The following is a 17,810-nucleotide window of genomic DNA, read 5'->3' as shown; positions in this document are numbered from 1 at the left end:
TAATCCACCACTGTAGCATTTTTGTAGCCCAGCAGCGCTGTTTTAATAGCTGTCTGCAAGGGCTGTGTGAGTGCAGACCCACGCTGTGTAGTGTGTCCTGCAGGCACGTCTGCTTGTAGGCCGCCCAGCGTGTGTCTCTGCCTCATACACATTTTTCTTTTATTGCTGCTTTTTTTTTCTCCTGTATAGTGTGCTTCCATACGTATCCATATACGTTGGTTGCAAACACTAAAGGAGTGGACAGTGGAGCCTTTCAGCAGCCTTTCAGTGCTATAGCCCATTTCTCTGCACTGTTTTTGGCTGTCTGATAGGTCTCTCTGTGTGTGAGTGCAGCTCACGTTGCAGTGTGTTCTACAGCCACCGCTAGCTGTAGTCCGCTCAGCGTGCGTCACTGCCTCATGCATAGTCCTTTTTTTGCAGCTAATTTAGCCAGATTTTTGCTACTATATTAGTGTGCTTCCAACCGCATCCATTGTCATTGGTTGGTTGCAAACACTATATAGGATTAGATAGAGGAGCCTTTTTGCTGGCTTGTGCCCTTCAGGGCCAGCCAGACAGACTAGTATCACCCTATTTTTTGGAGCCTCATCAATTGCATTGTAGGTTAGCTTCCTGCATTGTAATCGCTCCAAAAAGTTTGTGATACTATAGCTTTCAAACTTTGGTCACATCCTTTTCTTTCCCCTCCACAAAAAAAAGGAAATAAAGTTCACCAAACACTCCACTTTACAGTTGTCTAGACCACATTAGATCATATTAAAGTGTAGTACACACACTCTTAGACAAATTAGTGTTTCTTATACTGGTTAGCAGGTGTTCAGGAATAAGAACACTAAGCCACCCCTTTTTTACTTTTCTGCCTATCAGTCTACCAAGATGAAGAAGGCAGGGAGTAAGGCACGTGGTCGTGGCCGTGGAGTTTCAGCAGGAAGAGGACGAGGGGATTCAGCAGGGAGAGGATGTGGGGATTCGGTGTCTGCTGCGGCCACCAGTGACCCGGCATCCCCCACTTTTACCAGGCAACAGTCCTTCATGCGCAGCTTTGTAGGACCTCGCCGTACCCCACTGCTGCGTGATGAACAAATTGAAGCCGTTGTCGGATGGATGGCAGCTAAAGCATCCACTTCAATGACTTCCGCATCCTCCCAAGGCCAGAGCACTGAAGAGCAACCATCTGTCTCTTCACCACCTGCCAAATTGCCCAGGCAGTCTGAGAGCCCTGGACAGGAGCCATCTCAATCTTTACTTCTGTTCTCAGAATCTGTTGGCTTGGAAAGAGGTGGCCAGCCAAGCAGCATTCTAGAGCGTGAAGAAGAGGGAGTATACAGTGATGCGCAACTGCTTTGTCCCTCTGAATCTGAAGAGGCGGGTGGGCCAGTGCCTATTGTCAGCACACCTCAGTGCTCATCTGATGATGATGAGACTCAGTTGCCAATTTCTGGTGCGTACGGTGCTGGCGAGACAACCCAGGACCAGCTGGTGCTTGAAGAGGGGAGTGGAGATGATGAGGTCCTTGACCCATCATGGCGTCAGCCACAGGAAGGTGGTGGGAGCAGCTCTGAGGAAGAGATTCCCCGAATGGCCAAAAGAGGAGGGAGAGGGCGGGGGCAGACTTGGTTGCCTGGAGCCTCCACTTTGGCACCCGTGAGGAGCAATCCTCTTCCAAAACACAAAACGGGCGCTCCCAGGACTTGCAGTGCGTGGTCTTTTTTTGACACAGTTGCAGATGACATTTGCTTTGTCAAATGCAAGCTGTGTCATCAGAAAGTGAAACGAGGGAAAAATGTGACCAACCTCAATACCACAAATATGTGGGAACATGTGCGTACCAAGCACGAGGTGGAGTTACACAGACACACTGAAGATGTAGGCCAACCTTCAGCAGCACCTACCAGTAGCCATGGACAGGGGCGATACATTTCCCTCACTGCCCATTGGGTCAATGTTGTGGAGCCGGGTACAGATCTGGAGAGTGGCTATGTACGTATTCTGCCAACTCCAAGGATTGCAGGAATGCAGTCTGTACATATTGAGTCCTCCTCCTACTCTAGTTCCTCGGAATCAGCACTGCGTGAGCCTGTTAGGCCAAATATGAGCACAGGTGTGGCCAAACGTCAACAGGCCGTCCTTAAATTAATTTCTTTGGGGAATCGGAGCCACACAGCACAGGAGCTCTGGAATGCCATCAAGCAGGAGAGCAATGTGTGGTTTGTGCCAGCGAATCTCCAGCCAGGTTTGGTAGTGAGTGACAATGGCCGAAATCTAGTGGCAGCTCTGGGCCTAGGCAACCTCACTCACATATCTTGTCTGGCACACGTGCTCAATTTGGTCGTGCAGAGCTTTCTGAGGGACTATCCGGATCTTGATGCACTGCTGCACTAGGTTCGCCTAGAGTGTGCTCACTTGCGGCGTTCCAGCATGGCAAGATCGCGCATTGCATCTCTGCAACGCCGATTCCACCTGCCAGAACATCGCATCATATGTGACCTCCCCACCAGGTGGAACTCAACCTCACATATGTTGGAGCGGTTGTGTGAGCAGCAGGCAGCAGTAATGGAGTACCAGCTGCATCAGGCGCAAACAAGTCGCACTGTGAGCCAGACACAATTCACCACCACTGAGTGGGCCACTATGAGGGACATCTGCCAAGTTTTGCGTGCCTTCGATGATTCCACGCGGATGGCCAGTGCAGATGATGCACTAATCAGCATGACTGTCCCCCTCATCTGTCTGCTTCCAAAAACCTTACAAGCACTAAGTGAGGAGGTTTTTGAAGAGGTCGAGGATGAGCAGTCAGAAATGCCATCTGCTTCTGGCAAGTCTGCGCAACGTGCTTCCACACAAAGGCCCAGGCAGGGGACACTTAGTGAGGAGGATGACGAGGAGACAATGGAGGAGGAGGAACACATCTCTCCAGAGGAGGGAGGTACACAAGGCTCTAGTAGTCAGTGTGTACAGCGAGGGTGGGGTGATGCTGAGCAGGCAGAGATGCTGCCTCAAGCTGGGGACAGCGTTTCCGGTCCAGTTGGCAATCTGCAGCACATGGTGGATTTCATGCTGCAGTGCTTGTTAAATGACCGCCGCATCGCCAACATTCTCCACACGGCTGATTATTGGGTGTACACCCTCCTAGATCCTCGCTACCGGGACAACTTACAAAGCCTCATACCACAGTTGAACCGGGAGCGAAAAATGCGGGAGTACCAAGAAACACTTGTGCAGGCCATCATGTTCTCCATTCCCCCCGCAAGTGTTGCTGGTAGTGCTTTTCAAAGCAGCCATGTGGGTAGAGGCAGTGGAGGAAGCTCTGCACAAAGAGGTAGCAGAGGCAGTGCCGCAGGACAAGGCAAGGCCAGTATGGCCCAAATGTGGAAAAGTTTTGTGGGACCGCCACAAACGGCTACACCATCACAGACGGCTCCAGTCAGCAGGAGGCAACGTTTCCGTCAGATGGTGACAGATTACTTGTCTTGCCCTGTTAGTGTTCTCCCAGGCGGCTCTTCCCCGTTCAAGTATTGGGTCTCTAAGCTGGATACATGGCCAGAGCTTAGCCAGTATGCATTGGAGGTGCTGGCTTGCCCTGCTGCCAGTGTATTTTCGGAACGTGTCTTTAGTGCTGCAGGTGGTGTGGTAACAGACCGTCGCACGCGACTATCCAACAATAATGTTGACCGGCTTACTTTTCTGAAAATGAACAAGGCCTGGATCTCACCTGAATTTGCCAGTCCTCTTCCAGAATAAATAATTGGCTGGCAACAGGATCCAGGTCTCCTTTTGTGTTCATGTTTCTATGACCTGAACTTTATTTCCTGGGCTACAGCAACGCCCCTTGTTGCTCAGAAGTGCTGTGTGTACGGCAAAGTGTCCTGCTCCCTCCACAGTCAAACAACCTCAGATTTACACCTGGCTCCAAGTAGGCCTCGGCCTACTACCTGATTTTCCCTGGGCTCCGACACCGCCAGTTGGTGCTCAGAAGTGCTGTCCGCACAGACAAAACTCTCGCTCATGTGTAAGTGGGGTTCGGTAACGTCAGCTGATCCCCTGCTGTGTGTACGGCAAACTCTCCTGCTGCCTACAACTTCTGACTACCTCTGATTTAATATGTTCTCTGATTTGCCCTCTGTCTCCACTCTGTTTTGAGTATTTCCTCCGGCCTACAACACTGCCTGTTTCTGCTCTCAAGTGCCGTCTGCACAATCCACACTTGTTCCTGTGTTACCTGGGTCCTGTAACATCTGCTCATCTCCAGAGGTGAGCACGGCAATGTCTCCTGCTTTGTCTACATTCCCACTACTTGTAGTGGAAATGTGGACAGAGCAGGAGACATTGCCTGACTCACCTCTAGGGAGAAGCTGCTGTTACAGAACTCCAGTAACACAGGAACAAGTGTGGGTTGTGCAGACGGCATTTCAGAGCAGCAACTGGCGTGGTTGGAAGCCAGAGGAAATACTCGAAACAGAGTGAAGACAGAGGCCTAATTGGAGTACGTTGACAGTTAGTAGTAGTCTAGAAACAATCGCAAACTGCCACCAAGTAGGCCTCGGCCTACTGCCTAATTTTCCCTGGGCTCCGACAGTTGATGCTCAGAAGTGCTGTCCGCACAGACAAAACACTCGCTCATGTGTAAGTGGGGTTCGGTAACGTCAGCTGATCCCCTGCTGTGTGTACGGCAAAGTGTCCTGCTCCCTCCACAGTCAAACAACCTCAGATTTACACCTGGCTCCAAGTAGGCCTCGGCCTACTACCTGATTTTCCCTGGGCTCCGACACCGCCAGTTGGTGCTCAGAAGTGCTGTCCGCACAGACAAAACACTCGCTCATGTGTAAGTGGGGTTTGGTAACGTCAGCTGATCCCCTGCTGTGTATACGGCAAAGTGTCCTGCTCCCTCCACAGTCAAACAACCTCAGATTTACACCTGGTTCCAAGTAGGCCTCGGCCTACTATCTGATTTTCCCTGGACTCCGACACTGCCAGTTGGTGCTCAGAAGTGCTGACCGCACAGACAAAACACTCGCTCATGTGTAAGTGGGGTTCGGTAACGTCAGCTGATCCCCTGCTGTGTGTATGGCAAAGTGTCCTGCTCCCTCCAAAGTCAAAATACCTCAGCTTTACACCTGGCTCCTAGTAGGCCTCAGCCTGCACCCTGATTGTCCCTGGGCTCCAACAACGCTAGTTGGTGCTCGGAAGTGCTGTCCACACAGAAAAAAACACTTGTTCATGTGAAAGTGGGGGTCAGTAACGACAGCTGATCCCCTGCTGTGTGGAGGGCAAAGTGTCCTGCTCTCTCCAAAGTCAAAATACTTCAGCTTTACACCTGGCTCCTAGTAGGCCTCGGCCTGCACCCTGATTGTCCCTGGGCTCCAACAACGCTAGTTGGTGCTCGGAAGTGCTGTCCACACAGAAAAAAACACTTGTTCAAGTGAAAGTGGGGGTCAGTAACGACAGCTGATCCCCTGCTGTGTGGAGGGCAAAGTGCTGCTGCCTCCAAATTGTAACTACTTCAGATTTAAACATTCTCTGATTTGGCCTCTGTCTCCACTCTGTCTCTAGTATTTCCCCTGACCTCCAACACCGCCAGTTCCTGCTCACAGTTGCTGTCCACGCATTCCACACTTGTTCCTGTGTTCCTGGTGTTCTGTTACGAGAGCAGATCCCCCAATGTGTGTCCGGCACTGTCTCCTGCGCTGTCCACCTTCCCACTGCAAGCAGTGGAAAGGTGGACAGAGCAGGAGACAGTGGCAGACACACATCAAGGGCTCTGCCGACATTACAGAACCTCAGTATCCTAGGAACACGTGTGGATTGGGCAGACGGCTGCTGTACGCATAAACTGGCGGTGTTGGTGGTCACGTGAAATCCTGGAAACAGAGTGGAGACAGATGCCTAATTGGAGCACATTGACAGTCTGTTGTAGCCTACAAACAATCTAAAACTGCCACCAAGTAGGCCTCGGCCTGCACGATGATTGTCCCTGGGCTCCAGCAACGCTAGTTGGTGCTCGGAAGTGCTGTCCACACAGAAAAACACACTTGTTCATGTGTAAGTGGGGTTCAGTAACGTCAGCTGATCCCCTGCTGTGTGTATGGCAAAGTGTCCTGCTCCCTCCACAGTCAAACAACCTCAGATTTACACCTGGCTCCTAGTAGGCCTCGGCCTGCACCCTGATTGTCCCTGGCTTCCAACAACGCTAGTTGGTGCTTGGAAGTGCTGTCCACACAGAAAAAAACACTCGTTCATGTGAAAGTGGGGTTCGGTAACGTCAGCTGATCCCCTGCTGTGTGGAGGGCAAACTGCTGCTTCCTCCAAATTCAAACGTCTTATCTTAAACTGCCTCCAAGTAGGCCTCACCCTACAAAATGACTATCCCTGGGCTCCAACATCGTCAGTTGTTGCTCGGAAGTGCTGTCCACACAGAAATAAACACTCGTTCATGTGAATGTGGGGGTCAGTAACGTCAGCTGATCCCCTGCTGTGTGGAGGGCAAACTGCTGCTGCCTCCAAATTGTAACTACTTCAGATTTAAACATTCTCTGATTTGGCCTCTGTCTCCACTCTCTCTAATATTTCCCCTGACCTCCAACACCGCCAGTTCCTGCTCACAGTTGCCTTCCACGCATTCCACACTTGTTCCTGTGTTCCTGGTGTTCTGTTACGTGAGCAGATCCCCCAATGTGTGTCCGGCACTGTCTCCTGCGCTGTCCACCTTTACACTACAAGTGGTGGGAATGTGGACAGAGCAGGAGACAGTGGCAGACACACATTAGGGGATCTGCTGACATTACAGAACCCCAGTAACACAGGAACACGTGTGGATTCGGCAGACGGCTACTGTACGCATAAACTGGCGGTGTTGGTGGTCACGTGAAATCCTGGAAACAGAGTGGAGACAGATGCCTAATTGGAGCACGGTGACAGTCTGTTGTAGCCTACAAACAAGCTAAAACTGCCACCAAGTAGGCCTCGGCCTACACCATGATTGTCCCTGGGCTCCAACAACACCAGTTGGTGCTCGGCAGTGTCTTTGGCACGGGTACTCCCTGTTGCCCAGCCTGGTTCCAGCACGCCTGCTGTTTCCGGGTAGTGTCAAGGTCACTATGCCACCAATCCGTTGTCCTGTCGTCTTGCGGACGGGTTAGCCGACTCTGCGGTGCCTGCAGTTTAGGTGGCTCCTATGTGGGCTGCGGGAACTGGCACTGAAGGCTGGATCCGTAGTGCCAATGGGACATGGACCCCCTGTTGGACTGTGGGTTTCGGTAACTGCGGCCGGCTTGCGGCCTGGCTACTTTGCTTTGAATGGGTACCTTCTGCTACCCACCCGGGTTCCAGCACTGTCTGCTGGTTCTCGTCAGAGCCTTTGGCCTAGGTGCCTCCATCTCGGTATCCGAAGTCCAGCACCGTCTGCTGGTCCTTGGTAGTGCTTTTTAGCACAGGTACCTTCTGCTTAGTAACCGTGGTCCAGCACCGTCAGTTGGTCCTCAGTAGTGCCATTGGCTCTTGTTCCTTCTGCTACCCATCCGGGTGCCAGCACTGTCTGCTGGTTCTCGCCACAGCCTTTGGCCTAGGTGCCTCCATCTTGGTATCCGAGGTCCAGCACCGTCAGCTGGTCCTTGGTAGTGCTTTTTAGCATAGGTACCTTCTGCTTAGTAACCGTGGTCCAGCACCGTCAGTTGGTCCTCGGTAGTGCCATTGGCTCTTGTTCCTTCTGCTACCCATCCGGGTGCCAGCACTGTCTGCTGGTTCTCGCCACAGCCTTTAGCCTAGGTGCCTCCATCTCGGTATCCGAGGTCCAGCACCGTCAGCTGGTCCTTGGTAGTGCTTTTTAGCACAGGTACCTTCTGCTTAGTAACCGTGGTCCAGCACCGTCAGTTGGTCCTCGGTAGTGCCATTGGCTCTTGTTCCTTCTGCTGCCACTACGGGTTCCAGTACTGTCAGCTGGTTCTCGCCAGTTTCTCAGCCTTCTTGTACCTTCTGCTACATTTCCAAGATCAAGCTTTTTGAAATTGTCTTTGGTAATCCTTATTGATCTCCATGACGACGACCCTGATGAAGACCACACCAAAGAAGACCAGAAATATGACCCTAAATAATATGACCAAGAGGACAAAGAACATGAAGACAACCACCAAGATACAGAACAAAAGACAGAAGAACAAGAAGCAGAAGAAGCAAAAGCAGAAGAACAGAAAGCAGAAGAACATTAAGCATAAGACTAAAAATCAGCATAGAAGATATCAAAATTATAAGCAGAAGAAGACTAAGCAGTAAATGGGGGTGAGTCCGTTCCTCCTCGTGGTGCCCCTGGAAAATGCCTGCTGCTGCAGGCCAAACTGAACGCGGACAAATCCTGTTGTAAATCTTTTGTGACAGGCAGAACGTAAGGTGTAATCTTATAACTTTTATAGATAAGTACTACAGGAATGCCTGTCACCATAAGAAAATGACGAAAAAGAAGAATAGGAAGAAGATGAAGAAATAGCATATGAAAATTAATAATAGCTGAATAAGAAGAATATGAAGAATGGAAAAAAAAAATAATGGGAAGAAGGTGAAGAAGATGAATAAGGTGAAGAAAAAGTTGATAAAAAAAATGCTACTGCTGCGGATCATGAAGGAGAAAGTGTGGGAGAAGTACAAAAGAAGGTGAAGAGCATGGAAGTTGTGAAACATACATATCTGACAAAATATAAAAAAAGTTAACATAGTCAATATCTTTTTAACTCCGAACGTCTTGAAAAAAAAAATGGAATTAATGCTATGCCATGTGATTTGAATAAACCACTATGCCTTTAATGTCTCCTCCACCTCCCACAATACATTCTACATGATTCTTATTTGTTTTCAATTATGTAGAATTAGCCAACAAGGAAATAAAGGTCTTTTTTTAATTCCGATACCGGAAGTCCCATTGACTTGAATGGGACTTCCGGTATCGGAATCGGCGATACCCGATATTTTTTTCGTATCTGGCGATACCATCCGATACGATATTTTTGGGTATCGAACGGTATCGCTCAACACTACTCAACACTAATAATGATCAATTTTGTCAGCACAAGACACTCCTTCCTGGTCTTAAGTGAGGTATCAGGTGAGATCAACACTATTGATTAGTGAAGGCCAAGTGGTTTTTAAAAATTTTAACCCATCATAATTTTATACAAAGCATGCTAAACTGTATGCATGAATCATTGAATCCATAAACATTTTTGGAAAGTTTTGGGGAGTTTAACCCTTTAACGACCGCCAATGTGCCTTTTAACGGTGGAAGTTAAGGTTACTTAAACCACAGTGCCGTTAATTAACAGCACTGTGGAGAAAGTGTATAGCACCCCCAGAGTCGGATTTTCTCTGGGGTCTCGGCGGCCGGGGGTAGCTGAGACCCCTGAGAGCATGATATGGGTCGGTTTTTACTGACCCCACTTTTGCGATCGCCGTTATTAACCGTATAACAGCGACCACTAGAAAAAGTCCGATGGTCCTATGTGCCATTTAATTTCTCTCTCCTCTGATGCGATATCACATGAGAGGAGAGAGAAATAGGGTCCCCAATCCCCCCCAGTACCTCCTGGTGGTTCTCGGCCTGCGTGCTTCCCGTCCATGGGCACCGCCATCTTCTTCCGGGAAGAAAATGGTGGGCAAATGCGCAGTGCACCCGCTGAAATCTGCCGGCCTGTACCAGGCAACAATAAGGAGATTTTTCCTATTGTTTCATTTTGGTCACAGTGATAGACCCTATGTTAGGCTTCAGGTTTCTGCATCTGCTCTGCTGGAATCCAGAGCCTCACATTCTCTATCTACCGCAGAGGAGATTGCTTTGCAGCAGATCGCTCCAGAGACTAAGTCCCTCTGTTCTCCTACTGGGCATGCTCACGAGACGATCTCCCATTGGAGATTTGGAGTCATGTGCCCAGGTCCTGCTCCAGATCTCATTGGTCCATCTCGGAGATCTGGTAGCTTCCGGGAAGGTCCCGGCTATAAAAAGCGCGCATGACGGAGGACGGAATGGAGACGGAGACCAGAGGGAATATAGGCTGTGGAACAAGGGCCAGGCAGGGCGGAAGACAGGCAGAGAGGCAGGAGAAAGCACACAGTGGCAGAGACAACAGGGCTGAGACTGGGGAGCCAAGAGACAGAGGCAGAGACAATAGACAAACTATAAGCGGCCAGATCAGTGCAGGTAAGGCACATGATAATCAGGCATCCTCCCCATATGGGAGACGCCTGATATATCCCCTGCTGGCAGGTGGTTGGCTGGCTAAGGTCCGGCAGCCACCAACTGCAGGGCTAAACAATCAAGCGGGCGCACGCCCGCGACCTAAGGCGCATGTGCAGGCTTGCAGCAGCCCGAGAGGAAGGAGGAGGAGGAAGCGCGCGTGAGCAGAGAGGAGCGCGGCAGGCTGGGTAAGGAGATGCAGCGGCAGGACCCGGTGCTGGTGGGACGGCGGCGAGCATGGCCGCCGACGTTACAGCTGCTCAGTTCTTAACATCTATCAAGCAGGTCTTTCTGGGACCACGGGTCACGCACGATACCTCTCTTCAGCTACTTGCATTAACTCAGGGATCTCTCTCGGTCAGTCAGTATGCCGTTCGTTTTCGGACACTGGCTTCTGAGCTGGAGTGGTCTGATAAAGCCCTCATCCCTGTGTTTTGGAGAGGTTTAGCGGAGCATGTTAAGGATGCTCTGTCTACCAGAGAGGTGCCTGTAAGTCTGGAGGAGCTGATTGCCATTGCCACCTGCATTGATCTCCGTTTTTTGGAGCGTCGGCTGGAGCATGCTCAAACCAGACGGAAGGTTACTTCGGCTCCCAACCTTTTTGAACCTCCGGAATTACCCGAGCCAGAGTGTTCACTCCCAGAGCCCAATGGAGGTGTCACGCGCCCGTCTCAAGGCGCGTCCGGTACTAAGCTCCACTCCCGGTTACCACTGTCAGCATTCTGTTCCCCAGGATAACGGGGCCCTGCAATGGCCAAACTCGGTGCCGCCGGGCAAGACCTTTGTTCCCCCTCGCCTTCGGACAAAGGTTTTCGCGTGGGCACACGTGTACAGGGTGGGTGGTCACTGTGTCTACATGCAGACCACAAAACTCCTGGCAGGGTCTTATTGATGGCCGCACAGGGCTCGGGACACTAAAAAATATATTCGGGCATGTGCTCTTGTGCTCGGAATAGGTTCCGTAAACAGAGAGTGATGACGCCCGCCGACACACTGAGGCGTTCCACTTCAACTTCTGCTCCTGGTGATTTTTCTGCTCCCGTTGTCTCCCACGTCTCCCTTCTTAAACCTGGCGATCTTGTCACCTCTGATACCTTCCACGTGTCCCGATTTTCCGTGTCACCTGCCAGGACATCAGATTTGTCTTCGGACAATTTTGAGGCCTATGCCTCTGATGGGCACAAGGTGGTGGATTGGAAGGCTCAGAGGGGAGGGTGCCCTAGGTGGGGGGGTAATGTTAGGCGTCAGGTTTCTGCATCTGCTCTGCAGGAATCCAGAGCCTCACATTCTGCGGTCTCCTGCTGTCTATCTTCGGCAGAGGAGATTGCTTTGCAGCTGATCGCTCCAGAGACTAAAGGTACTGTCACACTTAGAGATGTACCAGCGATCCTGACCAGCGATATGACGCGGTCAGGATCGCTGGTACATCGCTAAGTGGTCGCTAGTGAGCTGCCACATAGGCAGATCTCACTAGCGACATCGCTGGGGACGGGGGTCGCTACTTACCTGTCACACCAGGCGATCCTGCGTCCTCCCGCCCGGCTCCACGCGTCACTCGTCTTCACAGCAGGAAGCGCCGCAGGAAGCTGACGACGAGAAACAGTCCTGAACGTTCTCGCGCGATCAGCGATAACCAGCGGGGGAGCGGGTCGCTGGTAAGCATCAGACACAGAGATATCGCTAGCAATATCGCTATAACGTCACTAGTTATAGCGATATTGCTAGCGATATCTCTTAGTGTGACATGCCCTTTAGTCCCTCTGTTCTCCTACTGGGCATGCTCACGAGACAATCTCCGCGCTTCAGTTGCAGCCCTCTTTGGCGTCCGAAGTAGCGACGCCACACGCACGGTAAGTCTAGATGGACACAGCTCCTCTGCCTTGGGTCCTGCTCCTGTGACCAGATACCGTGTGTGCATTTACCTGAGACCTGTGACACTAACAGGCTCAGCCTTTTGTATATTTGTTACAGCACCTCTGTGAGTTAACAGAGTCCGCTTTGCACACTTTGGGTGAAGTTGAACCCGTGCGCATTATACCGCCATATTGCACGTCTGCCATTACTCAGCAGCAGTTATAAAACCTTCTGCATGGTGGACTCCGAGCGGCGAACACACTTTATTATTTATTTATTTAGTGCATTCCACCGTTCCTAACGCCCTATCAAAATAAAAAAATAGTAAATCAAACCCCCTTTTATCACCCCCATAGGTAGGGAAAAATAATGAACTAAAGAAAATACATTTATTTCCATTTTACCATTTATCCTGTTACCCTTGTGAAAATAAAAATTTGGGGTGAAAAGATCATTTTTGTGGAAAAAATATGATTTTTTATTTTCACGGCTCTACGTTACAAACTTCTGTGAAGCACTTGGAGGTTCAAAGGTCCTAACAAAAAAATTTTGGTTCCAAAATTGTGCTGATGTAAAGCAGACGTGTGGGAAATGTTATTTATTAAGTATTTTTTGTGACATATCTCTCTGATTTAAGGGCATAAAAATTAAAAGTTTGAAAATTGCAAAATGTAAAAATTTTCACCATATTTCCATTATTTTCATAAAAAAACGCAAGTCATAACAAATAAATTTTACCATTACCGTGAAGTAAAATATGTCACGAAAAAACGGTCTCAGAATCAGCGGGATCTGTTAAAGCATTCCAGCGTTATAACCTCATAAAGTGACATTGGTCAGAATTGCAAAAATTGACCTAGTCATTAAGCTCCAAATTGGCTCTGTCTCTAAGGGGCTAATACACCAACGAAATGTGAAAATATCCACATTACAGTGTTTGAAAGGATGAATCATTCAATCCATGAACATTTTTTCAAGGTTTTTTTTTATTTTTATAAAACATGGAAATGTAACAGAAAGCATGTACTACTGTATGGATGAATAATTGAATCAAGACAAATTTCTCACTGCTTTTGTAAGTTAGGGCCCCGTCACACATAGCGACTCACCAGTGATCCTGACAACGATATCAACGTGTCAGTATCGCTGGTGAGTCGCTACATGATCGCTGGTGAGCTGTCAAACAGACAGCTTCACCAGCCATCAGCACCAGTGATGCCGAGCGTGCGGCGTCGCTGTGTACATTAGTTACCAGCGCGCTGATGCAGGGAGCTGGTAACTAAGGTACACATCGGGTTTCTAAGTGACGCACGTCCCTTAGATACCCGATGTGTACCTTAGCTACCAGCTGATCGCTGGTCTCCCGCCTGTCACACGCAGCGATGCGTGCAGGCCAGCGGAAGACCAGCGATCAATGAAATGTCCAGGGCTTTCCAAGAGCGATCAGTGATACCGGCAGGGGGGCCGGTCACTGATCGCTGTCACACACACAAAACTTGTGACTCAGCAGCGATCTCACTAGCAAGATCGCTATGTGTGACCAGGCCCTTAGGGACAGGACTGTAGTTGTGACCTGAATAACCACAATAACTATGTCTAGTCCTTCCCTTACAGAAAACTGTACTCTTCAGCATACCTGCATCTCCAGATTCAGCTTCCTCTGGGCACTTCCCAGGTGACGATATTCCCTCTTTCAGGCGACCACCAGCAATAGAGTCACAGTCCAAGTTAACTTTAACATATTCTTTTCTGAGTGCTTCACATATCACATCCACAGTTGGTACATCGTGACATTTACTAGTTTCTTCATCTTTCCCTTTCTGACTGTCACTTCTGTGCAGTACACACCCGGACCAAACCATCCTAGACCACTCCCCAGTTCCTTCCTGGCCTGTTCTTGCCATGATGACAATTCCTTCTGCCTGTTTCGCCCCAAGACTTGAAATCATCATTCACCAAATTTGGTTGCCTCTGGTAAAGCATCTGGCCCATCTGTACCGATCTAGTCGAAGCTCCAACTTCTTTCATCTCATCAGCCCAACCAACTCCTGCCCTAGAAGCATCTGCCCAGGTGATAAGTCGCCACCTCTTTCCTTTCCTATTCTGGCCCACTGCTATGACATACAGTGGCCATGGGTAACGTGAGCTGCAGCATTTTAACGTTGCGTGGCTGCCAAGCTATCTGGACCTATAGCCCAGGTGGACATTAGGGGACCTTGGCTCCGTTCGACTTAAATTCCTAAAAACTTCTCTCTTAATACCCGGCAGCCCCTTCTACAATTAACCCTCTATAAACATCCTATCAACTATACCTATAAGGCCCACTAGTATGTCCCCATCTAGCGGCCCACAACAGAACTACACTTACCCTTATCTTTAGGAACTATATACTAAAGTGCCCTCCTCCAATATCCCCCCAAAAGGATGCACTGACTTACCCTAAGCTGTACATAATTATCAGTCACATTATATTATACAAAAGGAACACAAAACAATATAATTCAGTTCTCTACAAAATGGTAACACATATCATGTGGCAATACCAAAAAAGATGAGTGATAGTACATATTTCTATGTAGCAGTACCACAGGTTTTTATCGTAGACATTATCAACAAATAAAAGACAGAAGGAGGGGAGCACGAATGTCAAAGGTCATTATTTCTCACCCCCTTATACTTTCTTTGTAACGTTAAATATACCTCCGAAATGTAGACAAGAAAACACGCAATACTCTATAGATGAGCAATATAATAGCAAAAACATTTTGAACAATTTTTTGAGGGTTATATATCTCCAAAATTTATCCCAGAGCACGTAATATTATATGGTTGGGTAATTGAATCCAGAAATATTATTCAACACTTTTTTGTAGTTTTACATACCACCATAAAGTAACAATAACCAAGTTCAACTGTATGGATGACTAATTGAATACAGAAAAAAATAATTAACATAAATGTTTTTGAAACTGTAGATGATGTACTTGTAGGTATAGCAGGTACGCGGGATGCAGTGACGAGACACGAGACAAATATAACTTTTGGTGATGGCTTTCATATATATGGATGCCGACGGGGCTATCCTGAGCAACCTAACAAGATAACAACAATTGTCCTCACAGGGACCAAACACAAAGAAACATGGATAATGAGAACACGACTAACCCAGTGAAGGCCGGTCACTATAGGGCCATGGCATGGCCGACTACGGGTCCTTAGTTACTATGTGTCACTTAGCCGTCCTGACGTCCCAAGGCGTGCTGTCCGATGATGCTTCGGCGTCACAGCCGCTGGGCCCAGCTGCTGAGGATCTGGCGGAAGCTTTGGGCATTCCTACGCCCAAGCGAGGCGGGGGCACATCAAGCCCTAGGAGAGTCCTTTGGCGGGGTAACCCCCCACGGGGACAGCGGGATACCGCCTGTTGGCGGGAGGATGGAGGCCGCAGCCCCCAGGCAGGGACGAGCCGCAGTGATGCGGAGTGGCGGCTGGTAGGCCGCTGGCACAGCCTGGGGCTGTGCTGGGAGTCCCACTGATGGCGAGGGGCAGGCTCCAGCTGCGGGCTTAAGCGGGGCGGTGGCGGCTATGGGCGGCAACGGGCAGGCCGCAGCCGTGAGCTGAGATGAGGCGACTGCGGGCGGCAGCGGGCAGGCCGCAGCCACGGGCTGGATTGAAGAGGCAACGGCCACGGGCGGCAGTGGACAGGCCGCAGCCGTGGACTGGAGTGAAGCAGTGTTCTTTGGTCGGTCGGCTCGGTGCTGTCTCCCTGCGGTCCACAGCGAGTCTCCATCCCATCTCTCCTGCCGCTGTCTTCCTCTCTGGTGGCTGCTGGAGGCTCTTGCTCTCTCATGCGCTTGAGGTCCCCTGCTCCTCCTCTGCCGATCTGCTGACTCACCCTCGCTAGCGTCCTCTGCCTCTTTTATATTAGCTCCTCCCCCCAACCGTTCAGGAAGTCTCTGCCGTCCGTCCTCTAATTCTGTCCCCCGGAAACTGACCCCCTAGGAACCTTGGTGACGGTCCCCTTGGTTCCGACCCAGACAAGCGGCGGGGGCCCTTCCTCCTACATACTTCTGCACTCATAAAAGTTTTCCAGAAAGTGAAAAGCCAGGAAAAAATTATAAGTAGAGTCATTCACAGATCTCTGAAAGACAACAACTAGTGGGCCTTATTCAAACATTTTTAAAGTGTAGTTGATGTTCTCCTACACTCATAAAGGCCATGCACAAAGTACAAAGCCAGGAAAAAATAAAACAATGGTAGTATAGTACTCCTCTTCAGGTGTTGGCTTCTTCTTATCCCTGCTAGGGACGCTGGAGGGACTGCTTCCTGGAGCCCAATTCCCAGATACCAGGGCTGTAAGAAACCCACCTTCAGATAGTACCAGAACCACCTTGTGTATTACTCCCGCATAGGAGAAGTGGAACCCCAAGGACATTACATTCTCTCAGGGATGTAATAGCCCCATCTCAAGCTGCCTCAAGGAGTCACTTCCAGACCCATTCATTCTTCAATAAGGGTTCATCCTGCTCCCTTCCTTATGGGATCACGCCCACCACATACCAGCGCAAGTGTTTCGTCTGTACTGCCAGATGGTTGAATGAAATATGATGAGGGGTACCAAACTCTTCAATGGATCCCCTTTTCTGCTGCTAGTAGCATGCAACAACCACCCTCTGGGATGCCAACACTCAAAACCTTGCGGCTAGCAGGCCCAATAGCATTTCTCCAGCCCTGTCACTGGCTCGCCTCTTTGTTTCTTCTGAGCAGCCTAGACCCTGCAATCCACTCACCAGTTCCTCGAACCTGGCTCTCCTGTCTGCAGTCCACAAGAACCCCAGTGGTGAAGGCTGCAGCCAGGGTTTGAGACTTGGTGGTTCTGGGAAAACGGATTCGGACCACAGGGTCCTGCCACCTCTGCTGTTGCGCCAACTTCCTCTGGCTCCAATATCTCTCTGATCACTTCCTCAGGAGTCTCGCTTAGTTCTGCCATCTTTGTCACTCACTAAGCATGTTACACTGTATGTATAACTAACTGAATGCAGAAAAAAATGTTAACAATTTTTTGGAGTGTTATGTATCACAGAAAGGTACCCTAGACCACAGAATACTGCATGGATGAGTAATCTAACACATTAAAAAACAAGTACTTTTTGCAGTGTTATATATCAAAGAAATGTAGCACAAAGCACTTAATACTCTATTGATGACAATATACTACATTTTTGCACCCCCCAAAAAACATGGTTACATGGGGCACCTATATACACTCACTGGCCACTTTATTAGGTACACCATGCTAGTAACGGGTTGGACCCCCTTTTGCCTTCAGAACTGCCTCAATTCTTCGTGGCAGAGATTCAACAAGGTGCTGGAAGCATTCCTCAGAGATTTTGGACCATATTGACATGATGGCATCACACAGTTGGCGCAGATTTGTCGGCTGCACATCCCTGATGCGAATCTCCCGTTCCACCACATCCCAAAGATGCTCTATTGGATTGAGATCTGGTGACTGAGGAGGCCATTTGAGTACAGTGAACTCATTGTCATGTTCAAGAAACCAATCTGAGATGATTCGAGCTTTATGACATGGCGCATTATCCTGCTGAAAGTAGCCATCAGATGCCTGTTCTTAGCTGAGAGGAGTGGTACCCAGTGTGGTCTTCTGCTGCTGTAGCCCATCTGCCTCAAAGTTCGACGCACTGTGCGTTCAGAGATGCTCTTCTGCCTACCTTGGTTGTAACGG

This window comes from Dendrobates tinctorius, unplaced genomic scaffold (assembly GCF_039654945.1).
Source record: "Dendrobates tinctorius isolate UK_male_01 unplaced genomic scaffold, ASM3965494v1 ptg000108l, whole genome shotgun sequence".
NCBI classification, from domain to species: domain Eukaryota; kingdom Metazoa; phylum Chordata; class Amphibia; order Anura; family Dendrobatidae; genus Dendrobates; species Dendrobates tinctorius.
The sequence above is the reverse complement of the archived record's forward strand: the minus strand, read 5'-3'. Positions refer to the sequence as shown.